The 22,336-nt window shown below is 41.5% G+C and overlaps 1 long non-coding RNA gene across 1 annotated transcript; it reads right to left on the minus strand.

The window, feature by feature from the left end:
* Nucleotides 1-6,927: 6,927 nt before the first annotated feature.
* On the minus strand, nucleotides 6,928-12,742 carry LOC145541756 (uncharacterized). Its single transcript, XR_014079259.1, has 3 exons — nucleotides 12,541-12,742; nucleotides 9,704-11,267; nucleotides 6,928-8,756 (listed from the first exon to the last, which is right to left on the minus strand). It is a non-coding gene; the product is annotated as an uncharacterized LOC145541756 (long non-coding RNA).
* Between the last annotated feature and the right edge of the window lie 9,594 nt (nucleotides 12,743-22,336).

Here is a 22,336-nt window from a genome sequence, read left to right on the forward strand (position 1 = left end):
TTTGATCTAAGAAAATAATGCAGACAAAGCTTAAGCTGAAAAATAGTATTATGAGTTGCATGTGTCCTGCCAAAACTCATTTGAAGTTCTAAATCTCAGTACCCCAGTAAGTGATCTTATTTGGGGACAGATTCTTTAAAGAGATAATTTTAATGAGGACACTAGGGGCTCTAACATTATAACTGGTGTCCTTACAACAAGGAGAAATTTAGATACAAAAATAAGCACACAAAGATGATGTGAAGAGACACAGGGAGAAGATGGGCAGCATCTGTTAGTCAAGAAGAGAGAACTAAAGTAAAAGATTCTGTGTGGTGCTGCAGCAAATACCGAAGAGTCCATGTGCTGTAAATAAAACCTGGTGCAGCCGAACAAACAAATAAACAAATACAAATAAATACATCTAAAAAACAACAAAGACATACACATTTTCCCAGCTAAATTATATTGAAAGATCAAGCTACTTTATTCTGAGGAAATCCAATGATACGAGTTTTCTTATTTGCTACTGATAGAGTGTGGGTTAGGATAAGTTTTCTGAAATTAATTTGGCTAAAAATTAAAGAACTTTAACTTTTCTGTGCTTTATGGGCTAATATATCAATTTCTAGTTTATTCTTAGGAAACAATTGTGGTTTCTAATGAAGGTTTTTGGTATATGATTTTTTGGTATAGATTGTTCATAATAGAAAAAAAATAGAAGCAACACAAATGCCCATAGTAAGAAAAATATTATATAACTTCTGATATGCTGGTAAAATTATGTATTATTAAACAATTGGAAATGTTTTTAAGACTACATTTCATACTATGAGAATGCATTGGCTATTTTATAAAATTAAAGCCACTAAATGTATTTTTAAAGAAATTAAGAGAGATTTTATACAAGTTATCTTTAGTTATAATAATGTGTTATTTTTGTTATTCGGTATATAATTTGAAATTAAAATACATAATTAATTATATGCTGTGAATAATTTAATACTTTTTGAAAAAAGAACTGTAAAGCATCATTAAGAAGATGTAATAATGTGTGGGATATGCAGGTGGATGTGAGCTTTTCCAATATTCCTAAAATAAATTATGAATGTGGTTGACTGCCTTTAATTCACCTTTCTGGACCCCAAATAAAACCATGGTTGTTTCACTGGGGAACAAGATTAATGGGTAGGAGAGGCAGTAATAGAGTGTAAATCAGAGAAGAGCAAAGCTTTAGTTTACCCACTCTAGAGAGGCAGTAGGCAGGCTATGTCAATCAAGGCAGGAAAGCTTATAGGACATGCAGACAGGACTCAGTGAGTGAGCATCAGCTGACACATTTTCAGCTGAAAATGTGAAATAAAAAATGAAACAAAAAATTGTAAGAGGCTGGACCTAAACTAGATAGATGATAACTCCTTGACACTTAGAATCAAATGCTTTCCTAGCTCACTTTTAAAGAAGAATTAAAACATTGTCCTACAGAGAAGTTCTCAAATCTTTTAGTCTTGTATTACTTTTATTCCCCCAAAATTACCTTACACACCCAAGACCTTGTCTTTTGGTATTTTCTATATTAGACATGAAAAAGGACATATACTAATATCTTTATTATTCATTTAAAATAATAATGAACCCATTTGATAGTAAAATTAATTTTGCTTTATAAATATTAACCAAAATTTCCTTAAAAAGAAAAAATAGTTAGAAAACTGGCATTGTTTTACTTTTTCACAAATCTCTTTACTGTCTGGCTTAATAGAAGATGGCTTTATCCATTCCTCTGCTGATGGACATTTAGGTTGCTTTCATATGTTGCCTATTGTAAATACTGCTGCAAAGAATATTGGGGTGCATGTATCTTTTCAAATTATGTTTTTTTCCCAGATATATGCCCAGGAGTGGGATTGCTGGATTATATGGCATTAATACCTCTATTTCTAGTCTATTTATTTTACTTTTTTAATGGATAAATATGTGGTATATACTGTGTTCTGTGTTCAGACTCTTCAGTCCTGTCTCTTTGCAACCCTATGGACTGTAGCCTGTCAGGCTCTTCTGTTCTTGGGATTCTTCAGGCAATAATACTAGACTGGGTTGCCATGCCCTCCTCCAGGGAATCTTCCCAACCCAGGGATTGAACCCACATCTCCTGCAATGCAGGTGGCTTCTTTACCTGCTGAGCCACCTGGAAAGCCCACAATGGAATATTACTCAACCATTAAAAATGAAATAATGCCATTTGCAGCAACATGGATGGACCCAGAGATTGTCATACTGACTAAGTCAGACGAAGACAAATATCATTATGATACTGCTTTTATGTGGAATCTAAAATAAAAAGAGTGCAAGTAAACTTATCTACAAAACAGAAATAGAGTGACAGATGTAGGAAATAAACTTAGGGTTACTAGGGGGAATGAGGGAGGGATAAATTGTGTGATAGAGATTAACATATATTAATATACACAACTACGTATACAATAGATAACTAATAAGGATCTATTGTATAGCACAGAGAACCGTACTCAATACTTTGTAATGGCCTATACGGGAAAGAATCTTAAAAGGAATGAATATGTGTATATGTATAAATGATTCCCTTTTGCTGTACAGCAGAAACTAACACAACATGGTAAATCAATTATACTCCAAAAGAAAAAAAAACCGAAGATGGCTGAACTCTACTTGTCTATATGTAATCTATGTGATATATGACATATTGCCTCTAGAAAATCCAACTAAGTTCAGTTCAGTCGCTCAGTCATGTCCAACTCTTTGTGACCCCATGGACTGCAGCAAGCCAGGCTTCCCTGTCCATCACCAACTCCACGAGCTTGCTCAAACTCATGTCCATTGAGTCAGTGATGCCATCCTACCATCTCATCCTCTGTGCTCCCCTTCTCCTTCTGCCTTCAATCTTTACTACATTCAGAGTCTTTTCCAGTGAGTCAGTTCTTCACATCAGGTGGCCAAAGTATTAGAGTTTCAGCTTCAGCTCGATCCTTCCAATGAATACTCAGGACCGATTTCCTTTAAGATTGACTGGTTTGATATCATTGTAGTCCAAGAGACTCTCAAGAGTCTTCTACAACACCACAGTTCAAAAGCATCACTTCTTTGGCACTCAGCTTTCTTTATAGTCCAACTCTCACATTCATACATGACTGCTGGAAAAATCATATCTTTCACTATACGGACTTTTGTCTGCAAAGTAATGTCTCTGCTTTTTAGTATGCTGTCTAGGTTGTTCATACCTTTTCTTCCAAAGAGCAAGCATCTTTTAATTTCATGGCTGTAGTCACCACCTGCAGTGATTTTGGAGCCCCCCAAAATAACATCCATCACTGTTTCCATTGTTTCACCATCTGCCATGAAATAATGGGACTGAATGCCATGATCTTAGTTTTTTGAATGTTGAGTTTTAAGCCAGTTTTTTCACTCTCTTCTTTTATCTTCATCAAGAGGCTTTTTAGTTCCTCTTCACCTTCTGACATAAGGGTGATGTCATTTGCAAATCTGAAGTTAGGATATTTCTCCCAGCAATCTTGATTGCAGCTTGTGCTTCATCCAGCCTGGCATTAGGATGATGTACTCTGCATATAAGTTAAATAAGCAGGGTGACAATATACAGCCTTGACTTACTCCTTTTCCTATTTGGAGCCAGTGTGTTCCATGTCCAGTTCTAACTGTTGCTTCCTGACCTACATACAGATTTCGCAGGAGGCAGGTAAGGTGGTCTGGTAGTTCCATTTCTTAAGAATTTTCCACAGTTTCTTGTGATTCACACAGTCCAAGGCTTTGGCATAGTCAGTAAAGCATAGGTAGATGTTTTTCTGGAATTTGCTTGCTTTCTCGATGATCCAGCAGATGTTGGCAATTTGGTCTCTGGTTCTTTGGCCTTTTCTAAATCCAGTTGGAACATCTGGAAGTTCACAATTCACATACTGTTGAAGCTTGACTTGGAGAATTTTGAGCATTACTTCACTAGCGTGTGAGATGAGTGCAATTGTGCAGTAGTTTTAGTATTCTTTGGCATTGCTTTTCTTTGCGATTAGAATGAAGATTGACCTTTTTCAGTCCTGTGGCCACTGCTGAGTTTTCCAAATTTGCTGGCATATTGAGTGCAGCACTTTCACGGCATCATCTTTTAGGAATTGAAATAACTCAACTGGAATTCCATCATCTCCACGAGTTTTGTTTGTAGTGATGCTACTTAAGGCCCACTTGACTTCACATTCCAGGATGTCTGGCTCTAGATGAGTGATCACACCATTGTGGTTGTCTGGATCTTGAAGATCTTTTTTGTATAGATCTTCTGTGTACTTTTGCTGCTTCTTCTTAATGTCTTCTGCTTCTGTTACATCCATACCACTTCTATACTTTATTGTGCCCATAATAACATAAAATATTTCCTTGGTATCTTTAATTTTCTTGGAAAGATCTCTAGCCTTTCCCATTCTATTGTTTTCCTCTATTTCTTTGCACTGATCCCTGAGGAAGGCTTTCTTATCTCTCCTTGCTATTCTTTGGAACTCTGCATTCAAATGGGTATATCTTTCCTTTTCTCCTTTGCTTTTCACTTCCTGTCTTTTCACCGCTATTTGTAAGCCCTCCTCAGACAACCAATTTGCTTTTTGCATTTCTTTTTCTTGGAAATGGTCTTGATCACTGCCTCCAGTACTATGTCACAAACCTCCATCCATAGATCTTCAGACGCTCTGTCCATCAGATCTAATCCCTTGAATCTATTTCTCACTTCCACTGTATAAACATAAGGGATGTGATTTAGGTCACACCTAAACAGTCTAGTGGTTTTCCCTACTTTCTTCAATTTAAGTCTGAATTTGGCAATAAGGAATATACGATCTGAGCCATAGTCATATCTCCCCATTTTGTTTTTGCTGACTGTGTAGAGCTTGTCCATCTTTGGCTGCAAAGAATATAATCAATCTGATTTCAGTGTTGATCATCTGGTGATGTCCATGTGTAGAGTCTTCTCTTGTATTGTTGGAAGAGGGTGTTTGCTATGACCAGTGTGTTCTCTTGGCAGAACTCTATTAGCCTTTGTCTTGCTCCATTCTGTACTCCAAGGCCAAATTTGCCTGTTACTCCAGGTATCTCTTGACTTCCTACTTTTGCATTCCAGTCCCCTATGATGAAGAGGACATTTTTTTTCTGTTTTTTTGGCTGTTAGTTCTAGAAGGTCTTGTAGGTCTTCATAGAACTGTCAGGCGAGTGTATGCTCCTGGTTCTGTCTCGTCACAACAAAGATTTGGAGTGACGGACATTTAGAGCCCTCAGTGGCTCACAGCTCTCGGGTCTCGGACAGACCATGTTACAGCTCTCAGGTCTCAAGCAGACCGTGTCACAGCTCTTAGATGAATCAGTGTTATAGCTCAGTGTTACAGCTCTTTTATTTAGATAATAGCAGGAAAATCCATCCTCGAAGTGTGAGTGCATGCCGACCCAAAGACGTGAAAAGAAGAAGGCCTCAGCACGCGGGAGAGAGAGAGAGAGCGCTTTGGGTCCTCTTTTTATATGTTTTTTTCTTCCCCCTGGGTCTACCCTAAGCAAATTGGGCTTAGCCAGGAGTGCTGTTCTACCTGAAGTTCTCACTCCGGTCCTCGCACCTTCCTTTGACCTTACTTTGTTCTATTTTTGCAGGCTTTTCCCTTCCTTCTCTTTCAGCCACCGCCATTTTGGACTCCTGTTTCCTATTCTAACTACCTAACATTCCCCCTCAAGAGATGGGAGGCCCAATTCTTTGGGAATAGGGGCATCGAGGTCTTTTTGGCTACTTCCTGCTGAACTGGGACGGTGAGGGGTATTGGGCCTCCGCCTCTTGCTAGTCTCAGGCCTCAGAGTCCTTATAGCGAGGTGCATCTAAGGAGTGAGTGATATTTTCCGTGGTCGGCTGTAGTTTTATATCTTTGTTGAACTGGCACTGCCATGTTGTAGCTTGTTGACCTTGGCAGAGACAAAACAGGTTAGACAATTGATAATGCATGGAACAATCATAAGCAGCATCACTATGGTGTAACAAGGACTAGTAGGGGCATTAGCCAATTTCAAATTCACATCACCAGGATGGCTCAAGTCCCTTCTTGTTCAGGGATCAGAAGATCTATCTCCTGTCTGTTTTGGAGTACAATCTCTGTCAAGCTGTGTTGGCTCTTTAGAGCTATCCTGAGAAATCTTATCCCCAGAAACCAGATTTTGGGGGTGTTCATTAGAATGGCACTCCTTTGTAGTTCTGAATAGCTATCTGAGATCTCCCAGGGGCTCACAGGTGTATTGAGTGTCCTCTTCTGTTTTCGTCCACAGCTTCACTCATGAGTAGTGAATCCAAGAGTCATGTCCTGGTACCTTGACTGCTGTGGGGGTAGAAAGTATTACAGGGTAGGGGCCCTTCCATGTGGGCTGGAGGTGAGCCTTTGGGGACCCATCTTTCCAGACTTTAATTAGGACTTGGATCTGTGGAGCATATAGTGGTGACTCCTTAGAATCTTTTGGGTCTTGGTTCATATTCCACAAGTATATATCCTGTTGGAATTGCCCAATGGCCATGGTATAAGACTGGAGGTTCTGAACCTCTGGATCTAGGAAGAGGTCATCCACATAAACAAAAGGTCTCCCATATAGCATCTCATAAGGACAAAGACCAACCTGTTCCTTAGAGGCAATACAGGTGCGGAGGAGGACTATTGGTAAAGCCTCCTTCCAGCCCAGGGAGGTCTCCTGGGTTATCTTTTTTATCACTGATTTTAAGAATTGGTTGGCTCTTTCTACTTTTCCTGAAGACTGAGGCCTCCAGGCACAATGGAGATAATAAGTAATGTCTAATGCTTCAGAGACCCCTTGGGTGACCTTAGAAGTAAATGATGTCCCATTGTCACTTTGTAATGACCTGAGCAGACCAAATCTTGGAATGATTTCATGGGGCAGTTTTTTTTTTTTTTTTACTACCTCCTCAGCCTTCTCAGTCTGGATGGGAAAGCCTTCAATCCATCCTGTGAATGTCTCTATCATGACTAATAGGTATTTATACCCTTGAGAAACTGGCATCTGGGTGAAGTCCATCTGCCAGGCCTCTCCTGGATAGTTCCCACGTCATTGGACAGGCTGGGCCAGCTGGAGTCTTCGAGCTCCTTGGGGATTGTTTAATTGGCAAGTGGGACAAGAGGAGACCACTTGCCTTATAGTTGTTTGGAAGCCTGTTCCTCTGAAGGACCTTTCTAGTAATCTTTGGAGGGCCTTTTCTCCTAAATGAGTGGTTGTATGTAAGGAGTTAACCAACTTCCACTGGAGGTTTCCAGGCAGAAAAAGGAGTCCCTCCTTTTGCAACCACCCTGTATGATCTTCTTGAAAGCCCTCACTCTTAGCTTTAAGAGTCTCACCTTCAGTATATGAAGAAGTTTCTGGCAAATTAGTCTGTGGAATTAAGGTGGCAATCCCTATTAGGTCATTGTTCTGTAATGCTGCTCTCTTTGCTTCCTGATCAGTTGCTTGGTTCCCTCGTGCCACTTCTGTCCTCCCTTTTTGGTGTCCTTTACAGTGGGAGACTGAAACCTAAGTGAGCAGATGGACTGCCCCCAAGAGTCTAAGAATTTGATCACCATATTTGATTGGGGATTCTCGAGTGGTTAAATGGCCCCTTTCTTTCCAAATAGCTGCATGTGGATGTAGCACCAGAAAGGCATACTTAGAGTCAGTGTAAATGGATATTCATTTTCATTTTCCCAGTTCTAAAGCTCAAGTCAGGGCTATGAGCTCAGCTAACTGGGCTGAAGTACCTGGTGGCAGAGGCTTAGCCTCTACCATCTCAAAACTGGAAACTACTGCATATCCGGTTCTTCTTTTTCTGTCTAAGACAAAGCTGCTTCCATCAGTGTACCAGATTTCCAAAGGACTGGTCAGAGGATCTTCCAACAATCCCTCTCGGGGTTTTGTCCAGTGGTCCAAGGTTTCTAGACAAGAGTGAAAGGGGAGAGAGCCCTCGGGGGTAGGCAGGAGGGTGGCTGGGTTAAGAACCTCACAAGGGGATATAGTGAGGCCTGGATTTTCTATCAGCATTACTTGATATCTGAGGATTCTTTGATCAGACATCCATAAATGGCTTCTCCCATTTAGAAGTTGTTTTACTTGGTAGCTGGGAAAAGTAGTTTGTTTGTCCCCAAAGGAGAGTTTTAAAGCATCTTCTATCATGATTGCAAAAGCTGCAAGATTTTGAAGGCAGGGGAGCCAGCCTTGGGCTGTTGGATCAAGCCTCTTAGATAAGTAAGCTACAGGCTGGGGCTCAGACCCCAACCTTTCAGTTAACACTCCCAAGGCTATTCCCTCTCTTTCATGGACATAAAGTTGAAATGCTTTTTCTGGGTCTGGCAACCTCAAGGCAGGTGTCTGAGCTAAGGCTTGTTTTAATGTAGCCTCTGCCTTCTTTAGAGGAGTTCCCCACATCAGTGGGGTTGAATCATCCCCTCCCTTTAAACTTTCATATAAGGGCTGGGCAATTAGACCATAGTTGGGTATCCAGATTTTACAATATCCAGTTAGCCCCAGGAAAGCTCGCAATTGTTTTCGAGTCGTGGGGGAGGGCAACTGGAGGATTCCTTGTACCCGATCAGAGGACAGCCTCCTACACCTGTGTGTAATCTGAACTCCCAGGTAAGTGACCTTTGTCTTGACCATCTGTGCCTTAGCACTGGAGACTTTATATCCCCTTTCTGCCAAAAAGTTTAGAATCTGAATTGCATGTCGTTGGGCATTTTTCTCACCTGGAGAGCAGATTAGTAGGTCATCTACGTATTGTAATATTTTCCCATTAGGTCCCAGGTCCAGATCTAAGAGATCCCCACTGTCCAAACAAGTGGGGGCTAGCTCTGAACCCCTGAGGTAATATTGTCCAAGTCATCTGTTGGTGTTTTTCTCATGGGGCCTCCCACTCAAAGGCAAAAAGATATTGGGATTCTTTAGCCAGTGGTATGCAAAAAAAAATGCATCTTTGAGTTCCAAGACTGTAAACCACTTGGCACTGGGTGGTATTTCACCCAAGATTACATAGGGATTGGGTACTGTGGGATGGAGGGGGACTACAGCTTCATTTATGATCTGGAGATCTTGAACCATTCGCCAGGTTCCGTCCTTTTCCTTTACTGAGAGGATTAGGGTGTTACATGGCGGACTGGTGGGGACCAATAGCCCACAAGCAAGGAATTTATTTATTAAATGCTGTAGTCCCTCCTGAGCCTCTCTTTTGAGGGGATATTGTTTTCGGTTAGGAAACCTAGTGGGATCTCAGAGGACAATGATGATCTGTCCAGCTTGGTGGGCTCGTCCAGGAATTCCCTGATCCCACACCTGGGGGTTAATTTTGTCCTCCCATAGTTTTTGGTCCCTCTCTATTGGAGAAGGTGTAATGGGTTCTTCAGTAGTAATCAGAAGCTGTAGGGCCCTAGGGGCTGAAAAGCTTCCCATCACAAGTGTGGTCCTCAGTTTAGTGAGTATATCTCTTCCAGTAAGGGAGTAGGACACTCAAGAACCACCAGAAACTGTTGGGAAAATATTTGTCCATCCCAGCAACAAAATGTTTGGGTTAATCTTTTAGTAGTTGCTTTTTCTGTAGCACCCAAAATGGTACAGGTTTGGGAGGAGAAGTCTCCAGAGTAGGAGATCAAGACAGAATAGGTAGCCCCTGTGTCAACCAAGAAATTCTCGGACCTACCTGCCACATCCAGTTGCACCCTTGGCTCCAGCCGCATGATGGTTATCTGTGACAGGTGGGCTGGGTGGAGCGGGCCGCTTCAGTCCTGTTGAACCATCATGAGGGAAGGTTTGGCGCTTGACCTTGAGGCTTTTGGGTCCTGAAGGCAGAGTGCTGCCCAATGTCCCAGTTGATGGCATTTGTGGCAAGCTGTTGTAGGAGACTTGTCACGGTTTGGACACTCTTTGGCCCAATGACCGCCTGTCTACAGATTAGGCATTTGCCTCGTGCCTTGTCCTTCAAGGACTCGGGGTTTGCCGTAGGGCTTCCCTGAAGGGCGGCCAGTATCTGGGCATGCTTTGTCTCTTTCCTTCTCTCCCTCTCCTGGGCCTTGGCCTCCTTCTCCTGTTCTCTGTTATAAAAGGTATTGGTGGCTGTCTGGACCATCTCGTCTAAAGAGGCAGCAAGGTCCTGCTGCTGTAGCTGTTGTAACTTAATTCTGATGTCTGATGCACATTGAGACAGGAATTTGTCCTTTAAAATCACCTGTCCCTCGTAAGAGTCTAAGTCCAGATTGGTAAAGTTTTGGAGGGCCTCTTTTAGCCTTTCCAGAAAGGAAATGGGGTTCTTGTTGGGCTCCTGAGTTATTGCCGAGACCCGGGCATAGCTGAATACTTTTTGTTGGGCTGCTTTCAGTCCTGCCTTCACACAGATTAGAAAATGATCTCTTTCCCAGATGTGCTCAGGGTCGTTATAATTCCAATTAGGATCGGAGGAGGGGACTGCAGTTTCCCCTACTGGGTATATATCACTTGACATGTGAAGCCCTGTTGCATACCTTCGGGCTTCCTTTAAGACCCTAGTATGTTCAGGGTCAGATAAAGTTTGACTAAATATGACCATGATGTCCTTCCACATAAAGTCAAAGGCCAAGGTAATGTGTTGGAACGTATCTATATATTTGTCTGGGTCATCTGTATAGCTTCCCAGGTCTTGTTTGATCTGTCTTAGTTCTAAGAGGGAGAAGGGCTTATGGACCCAGGTTGGTCCAAATTCTCCTCCAGTTTCAACTAAGGGACATACTCAAGCTGGCTTTTGTGGAGGGGGTGCTCCCTGAGATGGGGGCACGTTTGGATACAAGGAAGAAGCACCAGACAACTCGGGAGCTGTGGGAGGATCTAGTCTCTTTGGGGGCATGGGAGATGAGCCTTTACGGGGGGTTTCCTTCTCTTGGTTGCCGTGCCTAACACCATCTGCCTAGTAGGATCACTTTTAGGGCATACAACAATCCCATTCTTAAGACAGAGTTCCTTCATATCTCTTAGTCAAAAGAAAATTTGGACATAGGGGATCTCTGTCCATTTTCCTTGTCTTTTGCAGAATAATTCTAGCTGCAGGATGGTATTATAATTTAAACTCCCATCCTCAGGCCAGTGTTCCTCGTCCCCCAGTGGATACTGTGGCCATGCAGTGGCACAAATGAATTTTAAGTGACTCCTCCTCAGAGTTAGAGGATTGAACAGCTTCCAGTTATCAAGGATGCATCTCAAGGGTGTCTGCCGGGGGTGGATTGGTTATTTCTCATCTGAAAGACAGTCATGACAGGGAGAAAAAGAAGAAAACTAATAGAGCCTCCTTCAATTTTCATGGGTGGACTTCCTTAGGGGTGAGTCTTTCTGAAGCTTATCCTACCCAGAACTGTTCCAACCTGAGAGCCAGGTGTCCCCAGGTCAGGGTGTAGATCTCCAGGCAGGCTGAGGCATGACAGCCTCCTAGGAGATCAAATCCCTGGGCAGGTCGAGGCGTGACGGCCTCCTGAGAATTGGGCCCCTGGGCAGGTCGAGGCGTGACGACGACCTCCTGGGACCCCCGGACTGGAGTTGGGTGTCCCAAAGATCTCCAGTAAGGCCAGTTCTAGGTAGGATTAAGGGGTTGGATATTATACAGTATTTCCCTCCCAAGGCCAGCTATTTTCTGGTTGTCCCTCTAGAAGGTTGTAGAGGCAACATTTTGGGCCCGGATGGGGCTGAGGAAAGGAGCATGAAACAGGAAGGAAAGAGGCAGAGCACAACCTTTGAAAGAATGACATAGCACAAGGGCATAATGTAAACCAATTAAAATCAGTTGGGTCCAAGATGACAAATCAAATTCAAGTAAACCTTAATCCCCAATCTATAAGCCAACAGACACACACAGAGGTGGCAGGACAGCTCTAAGGCACTGTCAAAAGAGGGAGGAGTAGGTGGTTCCCCAATGGTTGGGATGATCCGCCCACTCATTAGCATATGAATTCACCCCTCTCGCAAAACCTAATCAGACCACATTCCATGGCCTGAGCCCTTGCCCTTGACAATGGCCCACACCCTCAAGTGTGGGCTTCTCTCTGAATCCTAACAAATCCCATCTCTTACTTATCGCTTTGTCTCTTACTGAATTTTTGCAATAAGACATCAGAGCCTGAACTTCATGGATTTTGGCTGGGCTTGAGTCCTGGGAGAGAGTTGAAGGACAGGAGGAAAAAGCAGTGGGAAAAACGTGCCAAGAGATCCCCTTCATAGCCTGCCGGAAAATCTGCTAAATATCTGACCAGTGCTCATAGTTTTCATTGGCCTGATCCTTGGCACAGAGAAGAGTAAGGACAGAGGAACCCCCACCAGCTTGGGTAACAGCTACTGGGGCCCAGCAGATAGTACCTTAGGGACATACTGAGGAGTAATCTCTCCAGAGTCCCTCAAATGCACCCACTGCCGCCCGCCTGTTCACAGGGGATTCAAGGAAACAAGAAACAAGAGATTGTAAAGGACTTAAGATTTTGTTAGGCATGTGTCCCTCCAGCCATAGGAGCGAGGGCCTCCTACCTTAACTGGAGTCCTTCTGGAATCTGAGACTGAGCCACTTGAGCTTTCTGCTGAGTTCATTTTTTGGTGTCCCGGTTTCCAGCACAATGGGCTTCTTGTCACTTCCCTTGCGCTGGGTTTTCTTCAAGTTCCGCTTTAACCACAGGAGCTTTCACTGAGTTGGGCTCCTGCTGTGCTTGGCCTCCTCCTTGCGGGGGGCCACGTCAAGCTTGTTTCAGTCAGGTTAAATCCGAGACACGGCACCATAGCTGTCAGGCGAGTGTATGCTCCTCAGTTCTGTCTCGTCACAACAAAGATTTGGAGTGACGGACATTAGAGCCCTCGGCAGGTCACAGCTCTCGTGTCTTGGACAGACTGTGTTATAGCTCTCAGGTCTCAAACAGACCGTGTTTTAGCTCTTAGACAAATCAGTGTTACAGCTCTTAGCAGGAAAATCCATCCTGGAAGCGTGAGGGCATGCGGACCCAAAGACGTGAAGAGAAGAACGCCCCAGCCTGCAGGAGAGAGAGAGAGAGAGAGAGCTTTGGCTCCTCTTTTTTGTTTTTGTCTTCCCTCTGGGCCTACCCTATGCAAATTGGGCTTAGCCAGGAGTGCTTTTCTACCTGAAGTTCTCACTCCAGTCCTCGGACCTTCTTTTGTTCTATTTTCGCAGGCTTTTCCCTTCCTTGTCTTTTAGCCACCGCTATTTTGGACTCCTGTTTCCTATTCTAACTACCTAACATTACCACTCAATTTCAGCTTCTTTAGCATTACTGGTTGGGGCATAGACTTGTATTACTGTGATATTGAATGGTTTGCCTTGGAAACGAACAGAGATCATTCTGTCATTTTTAAGATTGCAAACAAGTACTGCATTTGAGACTCTTTTATTGACTATGATGGCTACTCCTTTTCTTCTAAGGGATTCTTGCCCACAGTAGTAGATAAAATGGTCATCTGAATTAAATTTTCCATTCCACTCCACTTTAGTTCACTGATTCCTAAAATGTCGATGTTCACTCTTGCCATCTCCTCTTTGGCCACTTCTAATTTACCTTGATTCATTGACCTAACATAGGTTCCTATGCAATATTCCTCTCTATAACATCGAACTTTACTTCCATCCCCAGTCAGGTCCACAACTGGGCATTGTTTTTGCTTTAGCTCCATCTCTTTATTCTTTTTGGCATTATTTCTCCACTGATCTCCAGTAGCATATTGGGCACCTACCAACCTGGAGAGTTAATCTTTCAGTGTCCTATCTTTTTGCCTTTTCATAATGTTCATGGGGTTCTCAAAGCAAGAATACTGAATTAGTTTGCCATTCCCTTCTCCAGTGGACCACGTTTTGTCACAAGTCTCCACCATGACCCATCTGTCTTAGGTTGCCCTACATGGCAAGGCTCATAATTTCATTGAGTTAGACAAGTCTGTGGTCCATATGATCAATTTGATTAGTTTCCTGTGACTGCTTTTCATTCTATCCACCTTCTGAAGGAAAACGATAAGAAGCTTGTGGAAGCTTCCTGATAGAAAACCCTGCTGAAATAGTCCTAAAGTTTCCTGGACCAAATTTTGATAACCAATAGCTATTGCCAAAGCTAAAATAATTGATTTTAGGCTGCTAATAACCCAATCTACATTCTATGCAGTGTGTTCAGCCATCCCTATGGAATTCTTCCTTTATTTTTCCCCAGCACATGAAATCAGTGAATCACTGATAACTCTTGGAAGCAAAAGGCATGCTCCAGATGAAAGACATATTAAAAATAGGAAACAAATCATATTCTCTATACAGTAAAACAAGCATCAGAATGTACATCTCAACATGTGAAAATGGAGCATCTGCTGCATCAAGGATAGAGATTCTGGCTCAGAGTCAGTGCTATCACAAGCAGGGGGCCTGAACTAAAACACCCTACAGTTGTGTAACTGGTAACATCCAGCCTCTGCAAAAGATCCAGAACGACAACAATCACCCACCGAGCACTGGAGTATGGTTGTGTGGGCTTGGAGCATTGGAATTGTGACTCCAGTAGCTGGCATCACCCCTGAGGTTGAGGTGTCTTCACCCCCAGAAAACAGGCTCTGGCAAATGCCCTGGTGCAGTCTGCCAAGTGCCTCCACAGCAATCATGAAGGTGGGTAGGTTGGGAGGGGCTGCCTGTGGCAGAGGGAGCAGCAAGAAAGCATGGATGCTCTAATACAAAGACAAGCAGATGTTCAGGAATCTTCCAGCTTTTGTTGAAAATTGCACTATGAAACCTCATCTCCATAGTCAATCAGAAGTAATCATTTGCTCAAAAATACATAATGATCAACAGTCATATGCCAATGTTGATAAAGTATGATTCATTAAACTATTCTCCTATGATGAACATTTAGATAGACCTTATTTTTGCTAATTCCTATAATCCTCACTAAAATTAACATCTTTGCAAAAATTAAAAAAAAAATGTTGACATTGGCTATTTACAAAGCATGAATGCACTCTTTCAAAATTTTACATACATTTTAAAAATCTAAGACTCACAGCTTTCTTTGGGTTGATATTATCATTTGTGCACATTTGTGTAAACATATTCACCAGGATTCTTGGTGTAAGGGAACTGCTTAATGTATGAAGAATGCACATTTTAAGTTTTGTTAAATTTGGCAAATTGTCTTCAAGATATTTGTATAAATTTACTTTTGTACAAAGTATATCACTTAATTTACACACATCTACACTTCTGCCAATAGTAGGTGATACCTCCAATTTTCCTGCTAATACTGGGTTGATATAAGTATTCTTTTTAGTTTTTGTCTATCCAGTCAGAAAAATCTTGTTATTGTTACTGTTCAGTCACTCAGTCATGTCTAACTCTTTGCAACCCCATGGACTGCAGCATTCCAGGCTTCCCTGTCCTTCACCATATCCTGGAGCTTGCTCAAACTCAAGTCCATTGAGTTGGTGATGCATCTCGTCCTCTGTCATCCCCTTCCTCCTGTCTTTAATCTTTCCCAGCATCAGGGTCTTTTCTAATGAGTCTACCCTTGGCATCAGGTGGCCAAAATATTGCAGCTTCAGATTTAGCATCAGTCCTTCCAACAAATATTCAGGTTTGATTTTACTTAGCATTGATTGGTTTGATTTTCTTAGAGTCCAAGGGAGTCTCAAGAGAATAATAGTACTCTTGTTTAAAATTTTATTTAAATATTTATTTTACCTAAAATTTTATTTGACTATTAGTAAAGTTGTATCATTTCAGATGTTTATTGGACATATGTGTTTATTTATATGTAAATTATGTGTTCATAACCACTATCAGATCTTTTTCTTTTTTCAGTGTTGTGTAGGTACTCCCTACATATCATAAATACTAATTCTTTGTTCATAACATGTATTTCCAGTATTTTCCCCATGTTGTCTCTAAACCATTTATATAATGCCTTTCAAAGTACCAAGTGTTTTAATATTTATGAAATCAAATCTTGTAGCCTTTTTCCTTAGTGGCATCTGACCGGGATCTGTTTCATGCTTAGAGTTTTGAGATAATTTTCAATTTATATTTTACTTTTCTAAAAAAAAGTTTAATTTATATTTGGGGAAATCCATATTTTAAATATTCACATTTCCACATTAGTGGAACCAAAATCACAGGTCTCCTTATGCCATAAAGCCTAATTCTTTTCTTGGTTCGAGATGATATGCCAGCTGATCATGAAACTAGTGACTTCGTGAATCCATCCACAGCTCTTAATAACCCTCTTGGTTGAATATTGCCAGTCAGAGAGATTGATGTCACAGTCAGTGTCATATACTAAAAAGTGTTGGCTATACACCTACTTTTCTTCCACACAGCTCCTAGGAGAGAGGGGGAGTTCCCTCCCTGCTCCCCCAGGTAAGCACCACTATGATCCTTATTTCCAAGGAGGTTTATCTAGGAGTGGAGAAAAATGCCCTTGTTAAGCAACCATTTGCTAGGGCAGAGGCGTGTAAAGTATCCCATGAACACATCGTTCAAACCTTCTGGTTGGCCAGGCATAATGGAAAGGAATTTCACTTAAGGTGTCACAGACTCCCAGTATAGTCCAGCCCAAGTATTAGAGGAGACCAGCAAAGAAGCCTCCGTGGACATAGTTCTTTAGGAACCGAACAGAGGCTTTGGAATCAGGATTAATGTTTTTTCCCGTTAAAATAGGCAACAGTATGATGTCCCCCTTGCCCTTGCTGCACTTCTTCACCCCTACCTGGCTGTGGTGACATTTTTGCACATTTTACAGTTCACCTACTTCTCCAGTTAGAAGAACTTAATGCCCCTCATGATTTAGGATTTAGGAGCTCTCACTGTACAGCTTATCCATGAATATATCAGTTGAGGAGAAAACTCAAAGCAACATAAGCCTTTCCACCAAATGAGACTCCATTCACAGAGAACCTGCAGCATCAGATAGGCATTCAGAAAGACAAGGGGACAGATGGAAGTAATTTACTTCCAGGAGCTTTTCATCAGATAAAGGTGAGTTACAAGAAACTTTGCTCAAGCTATTTCTTTCAAACTGAGGCCTGTAAATTTTATATCTTGCTTATGTAGTGATGAGGTTCTTGTGGAACTGGAGTGAAATGGATAACCCAGAATTCACCACAAGTAGTCTGAGTTATGAATTTGGACTGAGGATGGGTAGTGGAAATGTGGGGTCAGGGAAAGCTACAGAGACCAGAAGCCTGTCTGTGTAGAGGAAGATTGATGGTGTTCTCCATCCTCATTTGTGTCTAGTGCTCACTACCTTGTTTTTTTCATTGTTTAACTTTATTTTTAAATAACTTTAGATCCATAGGGGAGTTGTGATAATACTGATGTTTCCTGTATACCCTCCTTCCTTACATTAGCATCTTACAGAACCATGATACATTTACCAAAACCAAAATAATTACATCAGTACAACACTATAAGCTGAACTACAGACTTTATATTTCACCATTTTTTGCACTAATGTTTATTTCTCTGTTACATCATTCAATCCACACACCATGCTGCATTTAATGAATATGTCTCCTTAGTTTTCTCCTATCTGTGATTCCCCCACCCCCAATTGTTCCTTGTTTTTCATGACCTTGCCACTTCAGAAGAATACTTGTCAGATACAGTTGTAGAATCTACCTTAATTTGTGATTGTTGGATACCTTCTTGTAATGAGACCTGTACCTTCCCATCTCATCACATCAGGGAGTACATGTGAACATGATTTACCACTGGTGATGTTCATGTTGATCTCTGGGTTAGGGTAGTTTCTTCCAGGTTTTCCACTGTAAACCTGTCAAGTTATTTTTCCCTTTCCACATTATACCTCAGGGGTTCTCAACTAGGAATGATTTTATTACCTAGGACATACTCAGTAACATCTGAAGACTTGTTGTCACAGATGAATGAGGGAGCTATGGGCACCTAGAGATGCTAGCATAGTAATTAAATATTTTGCAGGAGATACTGAGGCTGTGAAAAAAATCCCTATTTCTCCTTAAAGTACTACCCAATAATTTTAGCATTCATCAAATTGCCTGGAGCAATGATTACTGTGCTGTAATAGTGATTTCTATTTCCCTCATTTCTTCTGCATTTATTATTCCTAACTCGCTCTTTAATTAGCTTTTCATGAAGTCATAATTCGAGTTAAAAAGTGAATACATTTCTTGTGTCACTAGTAGATTTGGCTTAAAGTATATCTTCTTGCCTTTTTCATTTATACCTTATATATTTATCCATTCATTTATTTTTAATTGAAGTATATTGATTTACAATATAATTGTAAGTTGATTTACAATATTATATTAGTTTTAGATGTACAACATAATGATTCAATATTTTTATAGATTATACTTAATTTAAAGTTATTACAAACTAATAGCAATGTTTCCCCTTGCTGGACAATAGATCCTTGTTGCTTATATATTTCACACATAGTCATTTGTATCTCTGAATCCTCTAGCCCTATTTTGACCCACCCCTCTTCCCTCTATCAATGTTGTTGTTCAGTCGCTCAGTCATGTCCAACTCTTTTCAACCCCATGGACTGCAGCAAGCCAGGCCTCCCTGTCTTTCATCATCTCCCAGAGCTTGCCCAAACTCATGTTCGTTGAGTTGGTGATGCCATCCAACCATCTCATCCTCTGTTGTCCCCTTCTCCTCCTGCCGTCAATCTTTTCAAGCATCAGGGTATTTTCTAATGAGTCAGTTCTTCCCTTCAGGTGGCCATAGTATTGGAGTGTCAGCTTAAGCAGCAGTCCAGCCAATGAATATTCATGGTTGATTTCCTTTAGGATTTGACCTCCTTGCAGTCCAAAGGACTCTCAAGACTATTCTCCAACACAGTTCAAAAGCATAAATTCTTTGGCACTCAGTCTTCTTTATGATCCAGCCCTCACATCCGTACGTGACCACTGGAAAAAAACAAAGTTTTAACTTTGTCAGCTAAGTAATATCTCTGCTTTTTAACATGTTGTCCAGGTTGGTCATAGGTTTTCTCCAAGGAGAAAGTGTCTTTTAATTTCATAGCTGCAGTTATCATCTGCAGTGATTTTGGAGCCCCCCAAAATAAAGTCTGCCACTGTTTCCACTGTTTCTGCATTATTTGCAGTGAAGTGATGGGAATGGATGTCATGATTTTAGTTTTTGAATGCTGAAATTTCAGTTCAGTTCAGTCACTCAGTAGTGTCCGACTCTTTGCTACCACATGGACTGCAGCACGCCAGGACTCCCTGTCCATCACCAACTCCAGGAGTTTACTCAAGCTCATGTCCGTTGAGTCAGTGAGGCTATCCAACCATCTCATCCTCTGTCGTCCCCTTCTCCTTCTGCCTTCAATTTTTCCAGCATCAGGGTCTTTTCAAATGAATCAGCTCTTCGCATCAGGAGGCCAAAGTATTGGAGTTTCACCTTCAACATCAGTCCTTCCAATGGACATTCAGGACTGATTTCCTTTACGATGGACTGATTGGATCTCCTTGCAGTCCAAGGGACTCACAAGTGTCTTCTCCAACACCACAGTTCAAAAACATCAATTCTTGGATACTCAGCTTTCTTTATAGTTCAACTCTCACATCCATACATGACTACTGGAAAAACCATAGCCTTGACTAGATGGACCTTTGTTGGCTAAGTACTGTCTCTGCTTTTTAATATGCTGTCTAGGTTGATCATAACTTTTCTTCCAAGAAGTAGGTGTTTTTTTATTTCATGGCTGCAGTCGCCATCTTCAGTGATTTTGGAGCCCCCCCAAAATAAATTCAGCCACTATTTCCACAGTTTTTCCATCTATTTTCAATGAAGTGATGGAACCGGATGCCATGATATTACTTTTCTGGTTGTTGAGCTTTAAGCCAAATTTTTGACTCTCCTCTTTCACTTTCATCAAGAGGCTCTTTAGTTCTTCTTTGCTTTCTGCCATAAGTGTGGTGTCATCTGCATCTCTGAGGTTATTGATATTTCTCCCAGCAATCTTGATTCCAGCCTGTGCTTCCTCCAGCCCAGGGTTTCTCATGATGCACTCTTCACATAAATTAAATAAGCGTGGTGACGATATACAGCCTTGACGTACTGCTTTTCCTATTCAGAACCAGTGTGTTGCCTCATTTCCAGTTCTAACTGTTGCTTCTTGATCTGCATACAGGTTTCTCAAGAGGCAGGTCAGGTAGTCTGGTATTGCCATCTCTTTCAGAATTTTCCACAGTTTGTTGTGATCCACACAGCCAAAGACTTTGGCATAGGCAATAAAGCAGAAGTAGATGTTTTTCTGGAACTTTCTTGTTTTTTTGATGATCCAGTGGATGTTGGCAATTTGATCTCTGGTTCCTCTGCCTTTTCTAAAACCAGCTTGAACATCTGGAAGTTCACAGTTCATGTATTGTTGAAGCCTGGCTTGGAGAATTTTGAGCATTACTTTACTAGCGTTTGAGATGAGTGCAATTGTGCAGTGGTTTGAGCATTCTTTGTCATTGCCTTTCTTTGGGATTGGAATGAAATCTGACCTTTTCCACTGCTGAGTTTTCCAAATTTGCTGGCATATTGATGCCAACTTTTTAATAGTATCTTTTAGGATTTGAAATAGCTCAACTGGAATTTCATCACCTCCACGAGCTTTGTTTGTAGTGATGCTTCCTAAGGCTCACTTGACTTCACATTCCAGGATGTTTGGCTCTAGGTGAGTGATCACACCATCATGATTATCTGGGTCATGAAGATCTTTTTGTACAGTTCTTCTGTGTATTCTTGCCATCTCTTCTTAATATCTTCTGCTTCTGTTAGGTCCATACCTTTTCTGTCCTTTATTGAGCCCATTTTGCGTGAAATGTTCCCTTGGTATCTCTAATTTTCTTGACGAGATGTCTAGTCTTTCCCATTCTATTGTTTTCCTCTATTTTTTTGCACTGATTACTGAGGAAGGCTTTCTATCTCTCCTTGCTATTCTTTTGGAACTCTGCATTCAAATGGGTAAATCTTCCCTTTTCTCCTTTGCTTTTCACCTCTTCTTCTTTTCACAGCTATTTGTAAGGCCTCATCATACAGCCATTTTGCTTTTTTGCATTTCTTTTTCTTGGGCATGGTCTTGATCCCTGTCTTCTGTACAGTTTCAGAAACCTCCATCTGTAGTTCATCAGGCACTCTGTCTATCAGATCTAGTTCCTTAAATCTATTTCCCACTTCCACTGTATAATTGTTAGGGATTTGATTTTGGTCATACCTGAACGGGCTAGTAGTTTTCCCTACTTTCTTCAATTTAAGTCTGAATTTGGCAATAAGGAGTTCATGATCTGAGCCAAAGTCAGCTCCTGGTCTTGTTTTTTCTGACTGTATAGAGCTTCTCCATCTTTGGCTGCAAAGAATACGATCAATCTGATTTCAGTGTTGACCATCTGGTGATGTCCATGTATATGAGGCTTCTCTTGTGTTGTTGGAAGAGCGTGTCTGCTTTGATCAGTTCGTTCTCTTGGCAAAACTCTATTAGCCTTTGCCCTGCTTCATTCTGTACTCCAAGGCCAAATTTGCCTGTTACTCCAGGTGTTTCTTGAGTTCCTACTTTTGCATTCCAGTCCCTGATAATGAAAAGGATATCTTTTTTGAGTGTTAGTTCTAAAAGTTCTTGTGGGTCTTCATAGAACCATTCAACATCAGCTTCTTCAGCATTACTGTTTGGGGCATAGACTTGGCTTACCGTGATATTAAATGGTTTACCTTGGAAACAAACAGAGATCATTCTGTCATTTTTGAGACTGCATCCAAGTACTGCATTTCGGACTCTTTTGTTGTCTCTGATGGTTACTCCCTTTCTTCTAAGGAATTCTTGCCCACAGTAGTAGATAATGGTCATCTGAGTTCAATTCACCCTTTTCAGTCCATTTTAGTTAGCTGATTCGAAAATGTCAGTGTTCACTCTTGCCATCTCCTGTTGGCCACTTCTAATTTGCCTTGACTCATGGACTTAACATTCCAGATTCCTATGCAGTATTGCTCTTTTCAGCATCGGATCTTGCTTCCATCACCAGTCACATCCACATCTAGGTGTTGTTTTTGCTTTGGCTCCGTCTCTTCATTCTTTTTGGAATTATTTCTCCACTCATCTCCAGTAGTATATTGGGCACCTACCAACCTGGGGAGTTCATCTTTCAGTGCCCTATCTTTTTTCTTTTTCATACTGTTCATGGGGTTTTCAAGGCAGGAATACTGAAGTGGTTTGCCATTCCCTTCTCCAGTGGACCACATTTTTTCAGAACTCTCCGCCATGACCTGTCCATCTTGGGTGGTCCTACATGGCATGGCTCATATTTTCATTGAGTTAGA

This window comes from Giraffa tippelskirchi, chromosome 3 (assembly GCF_054371585.1).
Source record: "Giraffa tippelskirchi isolate mGirTip1 chromosome 3, T2T-mGirTip1v1.2.pri, whole genome shotgun sequence".
Lineage (NCBI taxonomy): Eukaryota > Metazoa > Chordata > Mammalia > Artiodactyla > Giraffidae > Giraffa > Giraffa tippelskirchi.